This window comes from Trachemys scripta, chromosome 9 (assembly GCF_013100865.1).
Source record: "Trachemys scripta elegans isolate TJP31775 chromosome 9, CAS_Tse_1.0, whole genome shotgun sequence".
Lineage (NCBI taxonomy): Eukaryota > Metazoa > Chordata > Testudines > Emydidae > Trachemys > Trachemys scripta.
In genome coordinates, this window is record NC_048306.1 from 37,781,041 (window position 1) to 37,795,639 (window position 14,599).

Here is a 14,599-nt window from a genome sequence, read left to right on the forward strand (position 1 = left end):
ACTCCTGATTTATGCTGGTGTATGTGAAAGCTGAAGCAAGGCCTTAGCTTGTAAGCATTGTAGCAGAGAGACCTTATATTTTATTTGTCTGTTAAGTGTGATGCACATTTAGGTGCTAAAGACATAACAAGTATAGCAAACAATAACACTGAGTCAGCTATTGAGGTCTCTTCAGCAAGAGAATTCCACCAAAGGGAAACAGAAGATTGAAAAATGTGGCAGTCTGACCTTAGCAATATTAAGGATGATTAATAGTACTTTAGAAGGTCATGACAGGAGCATAAAGAACACACTGTGGAAAACACAGAGATTCCCATAAATAAAATGGGGTTGAGGTTTTAAAGAAGCAAGTCTTGAAAATGTAAATAAGTAAGTAGCAGGGGGAATGTGAGAATATCAATCAAGAAACTAAGCCAACAGCATAAATAAACAGGCAGCCATAGCCTAGGGGGTGGATGCGGGGCCAGGGAGTCAAGCAAACATATCAGTGGAATAGTCAAGAAGAGAGAGAATCTGTGTATGAATGGGAGCAACCAAGAGTTGGAAATAGAATTTCACACTAAAGAAACATTCAGTTGGTGATAGACACAACTGGATGCAGGTGAGTTGAGATATACTGTAAAACAGGTCACAATCAAAGAGAACTCATACGATCCTTGCCACCAATACAACTAAAATCTGCTTTTAAAAATGATACATGTTGGAGCTGCTAGTTATATATCTAGGGATTTTAATTAAACTGCACAGTATACATACTGTGCCGAGGGATGAATGCATTATGGATAGAGAGCTGTCTGTCAGTTGTTCCCTCCGTTTCTGGAATCCTTCACTTTGAAAACCCATAAATGAACCGGAGGAGGGCCTTTTTGAAGCAGGCAGCTGTAATTTTTGGTTTTGCTTTTAAGCTGTATCATTAGCAAATACTTTTATTTTGTGATTAATAGTCCCTGTGGGATGTATTTGGCTATTAAAAAGGGGGTGGGGTCAAAAGGTATCTGCAATAAAACTTGCTTCTATCATTTGACGTATCCGCTTCTAATAGCTGAATTATCAGGATCTCCAACAATACTGTATGGCTGCCTCACTGTTCTTTCAGTAAGCAGAATATTTTACTGATGGAAAATTGTGGTGGCTGAAGAGGTGCTGCTATATAGATAGATAGATAGATATAGATATATATCTGAGAGGGCAGTTTGGCCCAAAGACTGTTCATGTAATCAATTAAAAAAAGAAAATGTCTCATCACGATTAAGATAAGCAAATATTCAGAAACAAAATCATGGGGAATAAGGATACTTTGCTCATAACACCTTCTATCCAGGACTCTCAAAGCATAATTACAAACATGACTTGAGCTTTACAACGCCCTTGTTAGGTCAATGACATTATATCCATTTTACAAATGGATACATTCAGGCATTGTAGTTGACAGTTGGCTCTAAGTCTTGCAGTAAATCTGTGGCCCAACCAGGAATCCAATCCAGAAGTCCTGACTTCCAATCACAACAAAGGGACAGATAGGAGAAAATAGATCAGTGGCTAGTTGTATTAGTGTGAGATTGGATGGAGGAAAGAGTAGTCCCATGTTTTTGTAATCTCACATGTAGTAAATATATTGGCTAGGTAGAACCCTAAATGAGTGGGGTGCAAGGGATCCTGCCTTTGTGACTGATCCCAAGAGGTGCTGACCACCCACAACTGCCATTGAAGACAATGGGCATGATTCAGAGCTTATTTACACAATTTGTGCACCAGTGAAGCTTCCTAGATGTCAATGGATTTGTTCCACTGTCACTAAGATCAGAGTCAGGCCCAGTAAATCCAATGACAGTTGCAGGTGCTCAACACCTCTCAAGATAAGGCCACGAAAATGTTAGTTCTCTCGAGTTAGTTGGGAAGTTTCTTTTTTCCTGAGGGGGAAAAAAAATTTAAGCCCTGGGGATTTAGAGCTCAATCTTACAAGATTCTGAGTACCTTGGTCCCGGGCTCTGCTCCAACTGAGCATTTCAGCACATGCTTAGCTTTAAGCACACAAGTGGAATCTCACAGGATCGACCCCTGAGTTCTTTCTGCAAAGTTTGAGTTTATTTTTTCTTCAGAGCTCTGTGCCATAACAACTAGACCAGGGGGCTTTAAATGACTGGAAGAAATTTGTGATTTCCTAAGAATCTATCTGCCCTTACAAATCATTATTTTCCTGAGCTTGCATTTGGGGAAAGCTTGATTAGGCCTAGTTTGAGCCAGAGAAATCTCATGACTTCTTTTGGGCTGGCCCCCAGGGTTGCCTTGTTCTGAATATAGGGTCTGATAATAGGTTGCGAAGGCATTCATTATTTCTTGGTGGTGGTTTGTGTGTTGGAGGATGGACGGCTTTAATCACTGCCCTGGAGGCTTACTGCTCCAAGGCCAGCAATCTGCTTGCTCTGTTTACTTGTTTGGATTTTTTTTCCTTAAGAAAACAAAGTGGATTTCCCATGTTATTTGGTGACTGTTGAGCTCTTCAATAAACTCCAGTAGGTGCTTTCGGATTTGTCTTTTTTTTTTTTTTTTTTTTGGGTCTGTGATCTCCATCTTACTGACTCATTCAGACTATCTTCAATTAGTACGCCTTTGCTTTTGTTTCATTCTTAGGAGAATGCAATCCCTCCCACCGCCCAAAGGGCTTGTTTACATTGGCAATTAACAGCACTGCAACTTTCTCCCTCAGGGGTGTGAAAAAACACATTCCCCGGAAATTTTAAAAATCCCCTTCCTGTTTGCTCAGCCCGGTGTGGCGTGGAGTGCTATCAGCGAAACTTTCCAGGTGACCATGCCTCCATGCACCAAGCAAGCCCCAGCATGGAGCAACGGCGAGTTGCTGGACCTCATCAGTGTTTGGCGGGAGGAAGCTGTCCAGTCCCAGCTGTGCTCCAGCCGTAGGAATTATGATACCTTCTGGAAGGTATCAAAGGACATGATGGAAAGGGGCCATGACCGGGACACCCTGCAGTGCAGGATTAAAGTGAAGGAGCTGCGGAGTGCCTACCGCAAAGTCCATGATGCAAACAGCTGCTCGGATGCTCCCCCCATGACCTGCCGATTCTACAAAGAGCTAGATGCGATACTTGGGGTTAACCTCCCCTCCACTCCGAGCACCACCATGGACACTTCAGAGCCGGTGGGGGAGGAGGAGGAAAACGGGAGTGATGGTGGTGGGCCGGATGGAGACACCCTGGAATACCTGGAGCCATGCAGCCAGGAGCTCTTCTCGAGCCAGGAGGAAGGTAGCCAGTCGCAGCGGCCGGTACTTGGTGGAGGACAAACAGAAGAGTAGGTTCCCAGGAAGCATTGTTTTTTTTTCAGGAAGGAATTTTTTTGGTGCAGGCTCTTTGGGAGAGGAGGATTAGGCATGCATGCCTAGATGCGGAATAGTGCATTGATGTGGTTTATCACATTGCGGTAATCGGCCTCGGTAATCTCCTTGAATGTCTCATCCAGAACACGTGCAATGCGCTTGCGCAGGTTTATCGGGAGAGCCACCGTGGTCCTTGTCCCAGCCAGGCTAACGTGTCCGCGCCACTGTGCCACGAGGGGTGGGGGGACCATTGCTGCACACAGGCAAGCTGCATATGGGCCAGGGCGGAAGTCGCATTGCAGTAGAAGACCCTCCCTTGCTTCCCAGGTCACCCTCAGCAGCGAGATATCGTCCAGGATGAACTCCTGTGGAAAATTTTGGGACAGTGTTCAGTGTAGGTGCCCCCTGAAGCTGTTGGCTCTCCCCAAGGCACAGAAACCCAGAGGACAGTGCTGCCCTGAAACAATCAGTCCCCCTTACTCACCATTTTGAGGCTCCCATGGGATGTGTGTGCTCTGTTTTGGACGGGAAAATTATGCTATTGTGTAGACCCTGTGTATTTTCTACTCCTTAAGTGCGAGGGGAATCATTACTCTGTCTGGTATAAACAATGCTGCCTCTGTTAAATGTTGCATTTTGCCTATACAGCTGCATCAACCTTGAGACCTCAGCCATCCCTCTTATTGCCTCAGAGACTGCAAAGACTCAGGAAGAGACCGCGAAAAAACAAAGAAGACACGCTGCAAGAAGTGATGTGGCAATCTATTAAAGAGAATGAGAAAGCACAGAACTGGAGGGAGAGAGAAAGCAGGATCCACCAGGAAAATGCAATGCACCGGCGGCAAAGCATGGAGCACCGGCAGCAAAGCATGGATCGGCTCATAAGCATCCTGGAGCGCCAAGCAGACGCTATCCAGGAGCTCGTAGCTATGCAGAAGAAGCAGTACTGCAAGCGCAAAGGCCACCCCCCTCACAGCCCTTGTCCGAAAACTCTTTCCATTGTGCCCCACTGTCACCTCCAACCCACTTTCCCCAACTTCCATGTTCTTCACACCACCAGCTGCCTCCAACACCAGTATCTTCACCATCCAGACCTGAAAACCACTACCCTTACCCTCTGCACTCAACCCCCATCGCCATGCAGTATAGCTATCCTGAAGTGCAACACTCACTGCACAGCACACCAGACAGGACATACGGGAATCTATGATTGTACCGTTCCCCACTCCACCCCCTTGTTTCTTTTCAATAAATATTTTTTTTTCTTTTCAATAAATGGATTTTTTGGCTTTGAAAACTTTCTTTATTATTGCATAAAGTAAAAGATTCCTTAGCCCAGGAAATAAACAGGCACCGCAAGTCTGCTTAGCAAACACTGATTCCTAAAGATTGGAACTACTGCACTTCACTCCCGTGCAGGGCACCAGATATCACTGCTGGTTTTCAGTCTCAAATTGCTCCCTCAAGGCATTCCTAATCCTTGCAGCCCAGGGCTGGGCCCCTGTAATAGCCCTGCTCTCTGGCCGTGCAAATTCAGCCTCCAGGTATTCAACCTCGGAGGTCCATGCCTGAGTGAATCTTTCACCCTTCCCTTCACAAATATTATGGAGGGCACAGCACGTGGATATAACCGCGGGGATGTTGTTTTCAGCCAAGTCCAGCTTCCCATACAGAGATCGCCAGCAGCCCTTTAAACGGCCAAAGGCACACTCCACAGTCATTTGGCACCGGCTCAGCCTGTAGTTGAACCGTTCCTTGCTGCTGTTAAGGTTCTCTGTGTAGGGTTTCATGAGCCATGGCATTAACGGGTAAGCGGGATCTCCAAGGATCACAATGGGCATTCTGACTTCCCCTACCGTGATCTTCCAAAAAAGTCCCAGCCTGCATCTTCCTGAACAGCCAAGTGTTCCGAAAGATGTGTGCGTCATGCACCTTTCCGGGCCAGCCTGTGTTCATGTCAATGAAATGCCCACCGTGATCCACAAGCGCCTGGAGAACCATAGAGAAATACCCCTTCCGATTAACGTACTCGGATCCTAGGCGGGGTGGTGCCAGAATAGGAATGTGCATCCCATCTCACCCCTCCACAGTTAGGGAACCCCATTTGTGCAAAGCCATCCACTATTTCCTGCATGTTACCCAGAGTCACGGTTCTTCTGAGTAGGATGCAATTAATGGCCTTGCAGACTTGCATCAACACAATTCCAATGGTCAACTTTCCCACTCCAAACTGGTTTGCAACCGACCGGTAGCTGTCTGGAGTTGCCAGCTTCCAGATCGCAATAGCCACCCGCTTCTCCACTGGCAGGGCAGCTCTCAATCTCGTGTCCTTGCACCGCAGGGTGGGGGCGAGCTCCTCACACAGTCCCATGAAAGTGGCTTTTCTCATCCGAAAGTTCTGCAGCCACTGCTCGTCATCCCAGACTTCCATGACGATGTGATCCTACCACTCGGTGCTTGTTTCCCAAGCCCAAAAGCAATGTTCCACCGTGCTGAGCATGTCTGTGAATGCCACAAGGAATTTTGTGTCGTACGCGTTACACGGCTCTATAGCATCGTCGGACTCCTCACTGTCACTTTGGATCTTAAGGAATAGTTCGACAGCCAAACGTGACATACTGGCGAGATAAGTCAGCATACACCTCAGCAGTTCGGGCTCCATTTCCCGCAGACAACAGATCGCGCTGCACAGAAACCATTGATAGATAGCGTCAAAGGTGGACGGAAACAAAGGGATTTCTGGGATGCGAAGCGATGCATCACGGGACGTTGGGACAGGAAACAGAATGCCCTGCACCCACACCCCCTTCCCACAAACCACGGCGCCAGAATGGGAAGAGGTGCTCTGTGGGATAGCTGCCCATAATGCACCGCTCCCAATGGCGCAGCAAATGCTGCAAATGTGGCCACGACAGTGCGCTGGGCAGCTGTCAGTGTGGACAGACTGCAGCGCTTTCCCTACTCAGCTGTACGAAGTCAGGTTTAGCTCACAGCGCTGTACATCTGCAAGTGTAGCCAAGGCCTAAGTGTTTTGAAGGAGTTTGTTCTGCTAGGCAGTGTAACACAGCTTTATTTCGTTCAGCCCATTTAATGCAGACTGCATCCCCAAATATGGAGGCAAAACTAGACAGCAAATAAGTTATGATACAAATTACAACAAACATTAGCACAAAGACAGAGTATGAGGGGGATGCATTTAAGCACTCGACTGTAAAGCCAGAAACAGAGGATAAGCTTGTGCACACAGGGACTGTCTTTTTGTTCTGTGTTTGTACCACGCCTTGCACAGTGGCCCTGGTCTGTGACTGGGGCGCCTAGGAGCTATCGCGAGACAAATAATAACAATGAAAGGGATGGTGCATCTCCCAACAAAACCTTCTAAAGGCTACAAAAGAGCAGGTGACAAATTTACACAATGAAATGGAAGGAACACCGATGCATGCTGGATTCTACTCACTCCCACTGGTTTTTCACAAGTGTGACTCCCATGATGGAGTTACTGCCGACTCATTCTAATGTAACTGAAAAGATAATAAGGCCCAAATATAATTATTAAAGAGAAACTATCACTAGTTTGAAAAAAGCATCTATTGCTCTAAGGAGACTCGCCGCTAAACTATAGTCAAAGTGCAGTTTTCCCAGGAGACAGCCTCTAGGTAGCTCTTAGAACCTAGCTTTTTCTTCTCCTTCTACCTCCCGCCCCCCTTAATGAGGATGAATAGCCAGGCATGTATCCTGCATGGTTTCCAGCTGCAACCTTTGAACCAATGAGCCTCATTAGACATCTCTTCTGGTTCTAATGTGCCCAGTATTTACATCAGAAGAATTCTGCTGACCTATATGCTTGCTGGAGTAATGGAATTGACATGTAAGTGTCTCTAGTTTCAATTAAGTATGGTATTAGGGACTGATCCAAAGCTCATTCAAGTCCAGGAGATCCTTCCCAATCAAAGGGGCTTGGGATCAGGCTATCAGATTTGTAGGAAACAAAACCAATAAGTAACAAACCCCCATTCTTCTTCGAGTGCTTGCTCATGTCCATTCAACTTAGGTGTGTGTGCGCTCGCCACATAGAATCATAGAATATCAGAGTTAAAAGGGACCTCAGGAGGTCATGTAGTCCAACCCCCTGCTCAAAGCAGGACTAATCCCCAGACAGATTTTTGCCCCAGATGGCCCCCTCAAGGATTGAGTTCGCAACCCTGGGTTTAGCAAGCCAATGCTCAAACCACTGAGCTATCCCTCCCCACATGCGCTGGTGCTGGAACCAGCTTCGGCGCCCCCAGGAGTGGCGCGCACATGCCGTGGTATATAGGGCACCGCCGGCTCCCTCACTCTGAATTCCTTCTTGCCACCAGTGATGGTGCTGGAACTGTTGCTGCTCCAGTTAGTGCTGTTGCTGTTCATTTTCACAAACTAGTTAATTCTTGGATTATAGTGTATATAGTTTCCTGTTAGTGTTTGTAAATCCCTTAGCTATAGTTAGAGACTCCACAGGTCCCAAACAGGTCTTTGCCTCGGGACAGGGCAAGCCCTGGTCTGCAGGCTCGAAGCCCTGTGATCGCTGCAAGAGGCCCATGCCCATTAGTGATCCACACAGCAGCTGTCTGCGTTGCTTGGACGAAGGGCACATTAGTGAAAAGTGCAAAATTTTCAAGTCCTTCAAGCCAAGGACTAAGAAGGAGCAAGATATTTGTTTAAGAGTGCTCCTTATGGAGTCAGCCCTCACCCTGGCACAGGAACTACGCTCCGACTCGGCGCTGAGCACCGTGACCTCAGTATGCAGTGCCCCACCGGGACTGTCCACTGGCCGGCTCCAGTCCCCATCCATGGCTCCAACCAAGAAGCCCAAGAAGACGGTGCCCGTTCAGTTTCCAATCTCCCGCAAGGGAAAGGATAAGACTGCGTGCGAGAAAGGTCCCATGCCGTGCAACTCTTCACCCTCATCGGGATCTCAGGCCCAATCTCTGGTGGAGCGGTGGAGCCCACCCGATCCTGCTCCTCTTTCTGGTACCATTTGTCAAGAGCGAGATATAGATCACCAGCTCCAAGCTGTCGCAGATCCGCCAAGCGCCACCGGTCCCTAAGAGCCCGCTCCAGATCAGACTCCAGGCAAAGTGACTGGCACCTGTCGGGACAGAGCCTGTTCTGCTCTGGCCTGATTGCCTGGGAGAGACCACTCAGGATCCAGTCCTGGTTCGAAGCGAGGTTCTCTGATGGCGGAATGAGCTCCAGTACCAGCAGTACCGGCTACATTTTGGCACTGAAACTAGCCCCGTGGCCTCAGGCACAGTGGCCAGTGCTGTGGTACTCATGGAACCTGTGGAGGTTCAACCAGCCCTCCCAGGCTTCCCGCTTTCTGTCCGGAGCTTCGGAGATACCAGCTGCTTCTCTCTCCCGCCCTCCTCCGGTGCACGAAGCTTTGGGCACGAGGACCCTGCAGGTCCAAGAGGGAGCAGTGGAGCAAGCCACTAGGCCACCAATGGTTGCGGAGGACCCTACGGCACCGGCATCTTCCTTTTCGTCACCAGATGAGGCTATAACAGGGCCCCCTCTCCCGGTTCCTCCAGATGATGCTAAAGTGCACCAGGAACTACTGAAAAGGGTCACCAACAACCTGGGCCTTCAGGCAGAGGACTTAGAGGAGCCCTTGGACTCTCTCTGTGATGTCTTCTGCTCCACAGCACCAGCCAGGGTGTCTTTTCCCCTTCGTGAAGGGGTCTCTGAGATCACTAATGCCCTGTGGCAAACTCCTTCCTCCCTGCCCTCCATCTCCAAGAGGGATGAGTGCAAGTACTTTGTGCCATCCAAAGGCCATGAGTACCTGTACACCCACCCTGCTCCCAACTCCCTAGTGGTAGAAGCAGCTAACCACAGGGAGTGACAGGGTCAACCCAGGGCTAACCCTAAGAACAAAGACTCCAAGAGACTAGACTTTGTTTGAGCATAAGGTTTATTTGTCCTCTGGTCTCCAGTTGAGGGTGGCCAACCATCAAGCCCTCCTGGGGCATTATGACTTTGACATGTGGCAGGCCATGGCCAAGTTCGAGGGCTCCCTTCCTGAGGCTTCTAGGAAAGTGTTCTGAGCAATTATGGAGGAGGTCATGACTGCGGCCAGGGCAATGCTCCAGGCAGCAACAGATGTGGTCGACACTGCTGCCCAAACCATGGCCTTAGCCATCACCATGCACTGGGCATCCTGGCTGCTCCTCTCTGGCTTGTCCACGGAGTGTCGGCAGTCGATGCAAGACCTTCCCTTCGATGGGCAAGCCCTGTTTGTGGAACAGATGGACAATAAGCTCCATGGTCTAAAGGACTCCCACACGACCCTTAGAACGCTGGACCTGTATGTTCCCAGCCCTGCCCGCAAGCGGTTCAAGCCATAGCAGCCACCCTTGCCAGGAGCCTCCCCATAAGAAATCCAGAGGCTACAAATGGCATCCTAGCCAACAGCCTTCGCAGGTTTCTCAGTCGAACTTGGCCTGCAATAAGCAGGCGGGCAAGCACTCATTTTGAAGTTATGCCCAAGGATGACCTACCAGACTGTTCCCAGGATCCTCCCCTATTTTTGCCAACCACCTTTCTCCTTTTCTCCCTGTGTGGACAGATGGGTCCCCAGTACAGTGGCACAGGGTTACACCCTTCAGTTGCTTTCTACCCCTCCTTCCCACCCCTCCTCCCCGTCCCTCTTCTGGGACCTTTCTCACAAGAGTCTCCTCGCACAGGAGGTAGAGGGGTTACTTCAGCTAGGTGCGGTGGAGGTCGTTCCTCCAGAGAACAGGAACAAGTGGTTCTATTCCCATTACTTTTTAATCCCAAAAAGCGAAGGGCAGTCTGCAACCTATCCTGGACCTGCAAGACTTGACCTGCTTCCTAGCAAAGCTGAGGTTCCACATGGTCTCCCTGGCCTCCATCATCCCCTCCCTGGATCTGGGAGACTGGTACACCACCCTCGATCTCAAAGATGTGTACTTCCACATTGCCATCTTCGAGGAACACAGACGCTTCCTCTGGTTTATGGTAGGTCCCAACCACTATCAGTTTGTGGTCCTCCTGTTTGGCCTAGCGACATCACCATGGGTATTTTCCAAGTATATGTTGGTAGTGACAGCTTACTTCAGACTTCAGGGTGTCCAGAACTACCCATACCTCGATGACTGGCTGGTCAGGGGCACCTCCAGGTCCTAGGTCCAAAGGGATGTTGTGATGCTGTTAGCCACTTGCCGTTGCCTCAACCTGTTGGTAAACGACAAAAAATCCACATTAGTGCCAGTACAGACGATAGAGTTCATCGGAGCGGTGCTTGACTCTACCTGTGCCAGGGCGTTCCTGCTGCTGGAGAGATTCAGGGCATTGACGGACCTCATTGCAGAAGTCTCCGCGTTTCTCCTGACCACAGCCAGGGTTTGACTGCACCTCCTAGGTCACATGGCAGCGTGCACATGTGTGGTGTGCCACGCCAGGCTCTGGATACAACCCCTGCAGCAATGGCTGGTGATGGTTTGCTCCCAGTCCAGGAACCACCTGGAAAAGGTCATTCCATCCCCAGGATGATACTTACCTTGCTGCGATGGTGGACTGACCTTGGGAAAGTCCTGGAAGGAGTTCCCTTCATCAGCACTCCTCACTCAAACGAATTGGTTTCTGATGCCTTGGACCTCAGCTGAGGGGCGCACCTAGGCACTCTCCAGACCCAGGCTATGTGGTCCCCAGAGGAAATGATGCTACACATAAACGTCAAAGAGCTCAGGGTGGTGCACAGGGCATGCACAGTCTTCCTACCTCACCTGTCTGGCAGAGTGGGCAGAATCTTGATGGACAACAGAGCCCTGATGTCCATCAACAGACAAAGGGGGTGGTGGCCTAGGGCGCCAAGATTTGAGGACGCCAAAAAGTGGTGCCCAAAATGTCTGGTATGCTCACCCAGCACCAGCTAAACATGTAACCCTCTTCCTGCCGCTGTGCGAGAGAGCACTGAGGCTTTGATCAGCTCCGGCCAGACGGGAAGTGATGTCATTCCTGCTGCCCTGGCTCTTCCCCAGAACCCCCGCCCCAGCTCAGCCCTGCCCCGCCCCACCTCCACTTCCCTGAGCTCTGCAGCAGGGCCAGGCCTGCACTCACCGGCGGCAGGAAATACAAAGACCCGGCCCCAGCCGTGCAGCCGGTGAGTGCTGGGGGGTGTTTCCCCCTGCCCTCCAAGCCAGCCCCCTCCCAAAGGCCTGCCCCCCCCGAAGCAGGGGCCCCCCCCCCCCCCCCCCCCCCCCCGGAGGCCTGGGGCACCACACACACACCCTCCGTGGGAGGGCTGCGTAGGGCCTCAGAATATCTAGGGATGGCCCTGGTTCCCACCACCCTGCCCGCAGCCAGCCCCTGCTACACCCCCCTTCTCTACCCGCACCAGCCCCGCACCCCCTGCCCTGCCTGCAGCCAGCCACGCATCCCCTGTCTCCAGCCAGCCCCTGTTGCACCCCCTGCCCTGCCCGCAGCCAGCCCCACACCCCCTGCCCTGCCCAAAGCCAGCCAGCCCCACACACCCCAGTCTCCAGCCAACCCCTGCCGCACCCCCCTGCCCGAAGCCAGCCAGCTCCACACCCTGTCAGGTTATTCATTTATTTTCATTAAATATGTACACTAGATAATGAAATGTTCAAGCCAAATGTGTATTAATTCTAATGAACAATGCCACATTATGCAGTATTCATTTTTGAAAGTTTATAATAAGCGATGCTCCGGGGGGTGAGGGGCGCAAGGTGGAAGTTTCGCCTAGGGCGCAAAATATCCTTGCACCAGCCCTGGTGGTGGCTGCAATCCTCGGCCCTTTGCCAAGAGACACTCCTTCTTTGGGACTTCTGCATTGACCACAGAATACACCTAGAAGTGTGTCACCTGCTGGGTGCCAAGAACATGCTAGCAGAGCACCTAAGCAGGGACTTCTCCTCTCACAACGAGCAGGTGCTTCACCTAGATGTAGCCGGCATGATCTTCCAGAGGTGGGGAACTCCCCAAGTGGATTTGTTCGCCATCAGGCAGAACTGGAGGTACCACAGGTTTTGCTCCAGAAGGGGTCTGGGCAAGGGTTCCCTTTCCGATGCCTTCCTCCTGCCATGGACAGGAAGCCTGATGTACGCATTCCCTCCGATTCCGTTCATCAGCAAAGTCCTAGCAAAAATCAAAAGAGACAGGACTCAGATTATCTTGATCTCCCTGGCGTGGCCTCGCCAGCACTGGTTCGGGACACTATCGAGCCTGTCAGCAATCCCTCCATGGCCGCTGCCAAACTGACCGGACCTGCTGTCACACGATCACGGTCGACTCTTGCACCCCAACCTTGCGTCCCTCCACCTCGCAGCATGGATGTTGCATGACTGAACCCTGAAGAATGGGCCTGTTTGGAATGGGTCCAGAAGGTCCTCCACGAGAGTAGAAAGCCCTTGACTAGACAGACTTACCTGGCAAAGTGGATGAGGTTCTCCCGCTGAGTAGCCAAACAGGGCATCTGCCCTTTGCATTCTTCGGTGCAGCCGATCTTAGACTGCCTGCTTCATTTGAGGAACCAGGGCATGGCACACTCATCTATCAGGGTGCATCTGGTGGCCATATCCACCTTTCATCCACCAATCCCGGGGCAGACGGTGTTCTCCCATGATATGATGGTTGGATTCCTCAGAGGTCTCGAGAGACTTTTTCCTCAGATTTGGTCCCTGGTCCCTTTGTGGCATCTCAGCTTGGTTCTGTCCAGGCTCACGGGCCTGCCCTTTTGAGCCTTTGGCCTCGTGCTCCCTGTCTCACCTATTGTGGAAGGTAGCTTTCCTGGTGGCGGTGACGTTAGCAAGGCGAGTCTCCAAGCTCCGAGCCCTGACCTGAGAACCACCATACATGGTCTTCTATAAAGACAAGGTCCAGCTCCGGGCCCACCCAGTCTTCCTTCCCAAGGTGTTGTCTACTTTCCACATGAGTCAGGACATCTTCCTTCCGATCTTCTGCCCTAAGCCCCACAAGACTAGTGAAGAGAGGCACATTCACGCTGTGGACATAAGAAGGGCCCTGGCTTTCTACCTAGATTGGACAAAGCCTTTCTGTAAGTCGACTCAGCTTTTCATCTCTACAGCTGATAGGATGAAAGGCCTCCCGGTGTCCATGTAGAGAATTTCTAACTGGATCATCTCTTGCATTCAGACCGGCTATGAGTTGGTGGGAGTCCCTCCACCGCTGATCATCAGAGCCCACTCAACCAGAGTGCAGGCATCGTCGATGGCCTTCCTGGCACACTTCCCGATCTAGGACATCTTCTCGAGCTGCGATGTGATCCTCAGTGCACACGTTCACAACCCACTACACCATCACTCAGCAAGCCAGGGACAACACTGGGTTCGGCAGAGCTGTGTTGCAATCTACACATCCGTGAACTCCTACCCACCTCCAAGGGGTACTGCTTGGGAGTCACCTAAGTTGAATGGACATAAGCAAGCATTCGAAGAAGAAAAGACAGTTACTTTTTTCCATAACTGACGTTCTTCGAGGTGTGTTGCTCATGTCCACTCCACAATCCACCCTCCTTCCCCACTGTTGGAGTTTCCAGCAAGAAGGAACTGAGGGTGGCGGCACCCTATATACCGTGGCATGTGCACACCACTCCAGTGGTTGATGGAGCCAATCCCCTATGGATACTGCTGAGGGAAAAACTTCCGGCACCAGTGCATGTGGCGAGCACACACACCTAATTTGAATGGACATGAGCAACACATCTCGAAGAACACCAGTTACGGAAAAAGGTAACTGCCTTTTTCCTTTATTTAAACTGGAAGATGTTGCTCTGCTTCTACCTGTACGGAGCTCTGTTTTATCTGAAAAGAATGCTTTGGTGAGACTTCTCGTCGATGTAGTTTAGTCTCCGTAAGATACCAGCTTTTTAATAAAAATAGAGTCAATTCCTCCTCCTGATTGCTAGCAAACAAAGATTGACTGTTTTTAATGTACCTTTCAATTTACAGTGCTTTAGCAGGCCATGAGGGAAATATATAGTCCTAACCGCTTAGCTGAAAGTTGTTGTTATGTCAATACAGAATCATTATAATAAAACTCTTCTGTCTGCTCTGAAGTTAAAAATCTAGAATTAATTTGATACATATTTGATACAAATCTATAGCTTACCTCGGTAGGAAATGATATTGTGGTTAGCTCTATTATAATTATTGCAAACTTATGTTCATAATCATTACAAACATGTAAAAGGACTTTTGAAAGATTCGCTGCCTTCAGTTGCTA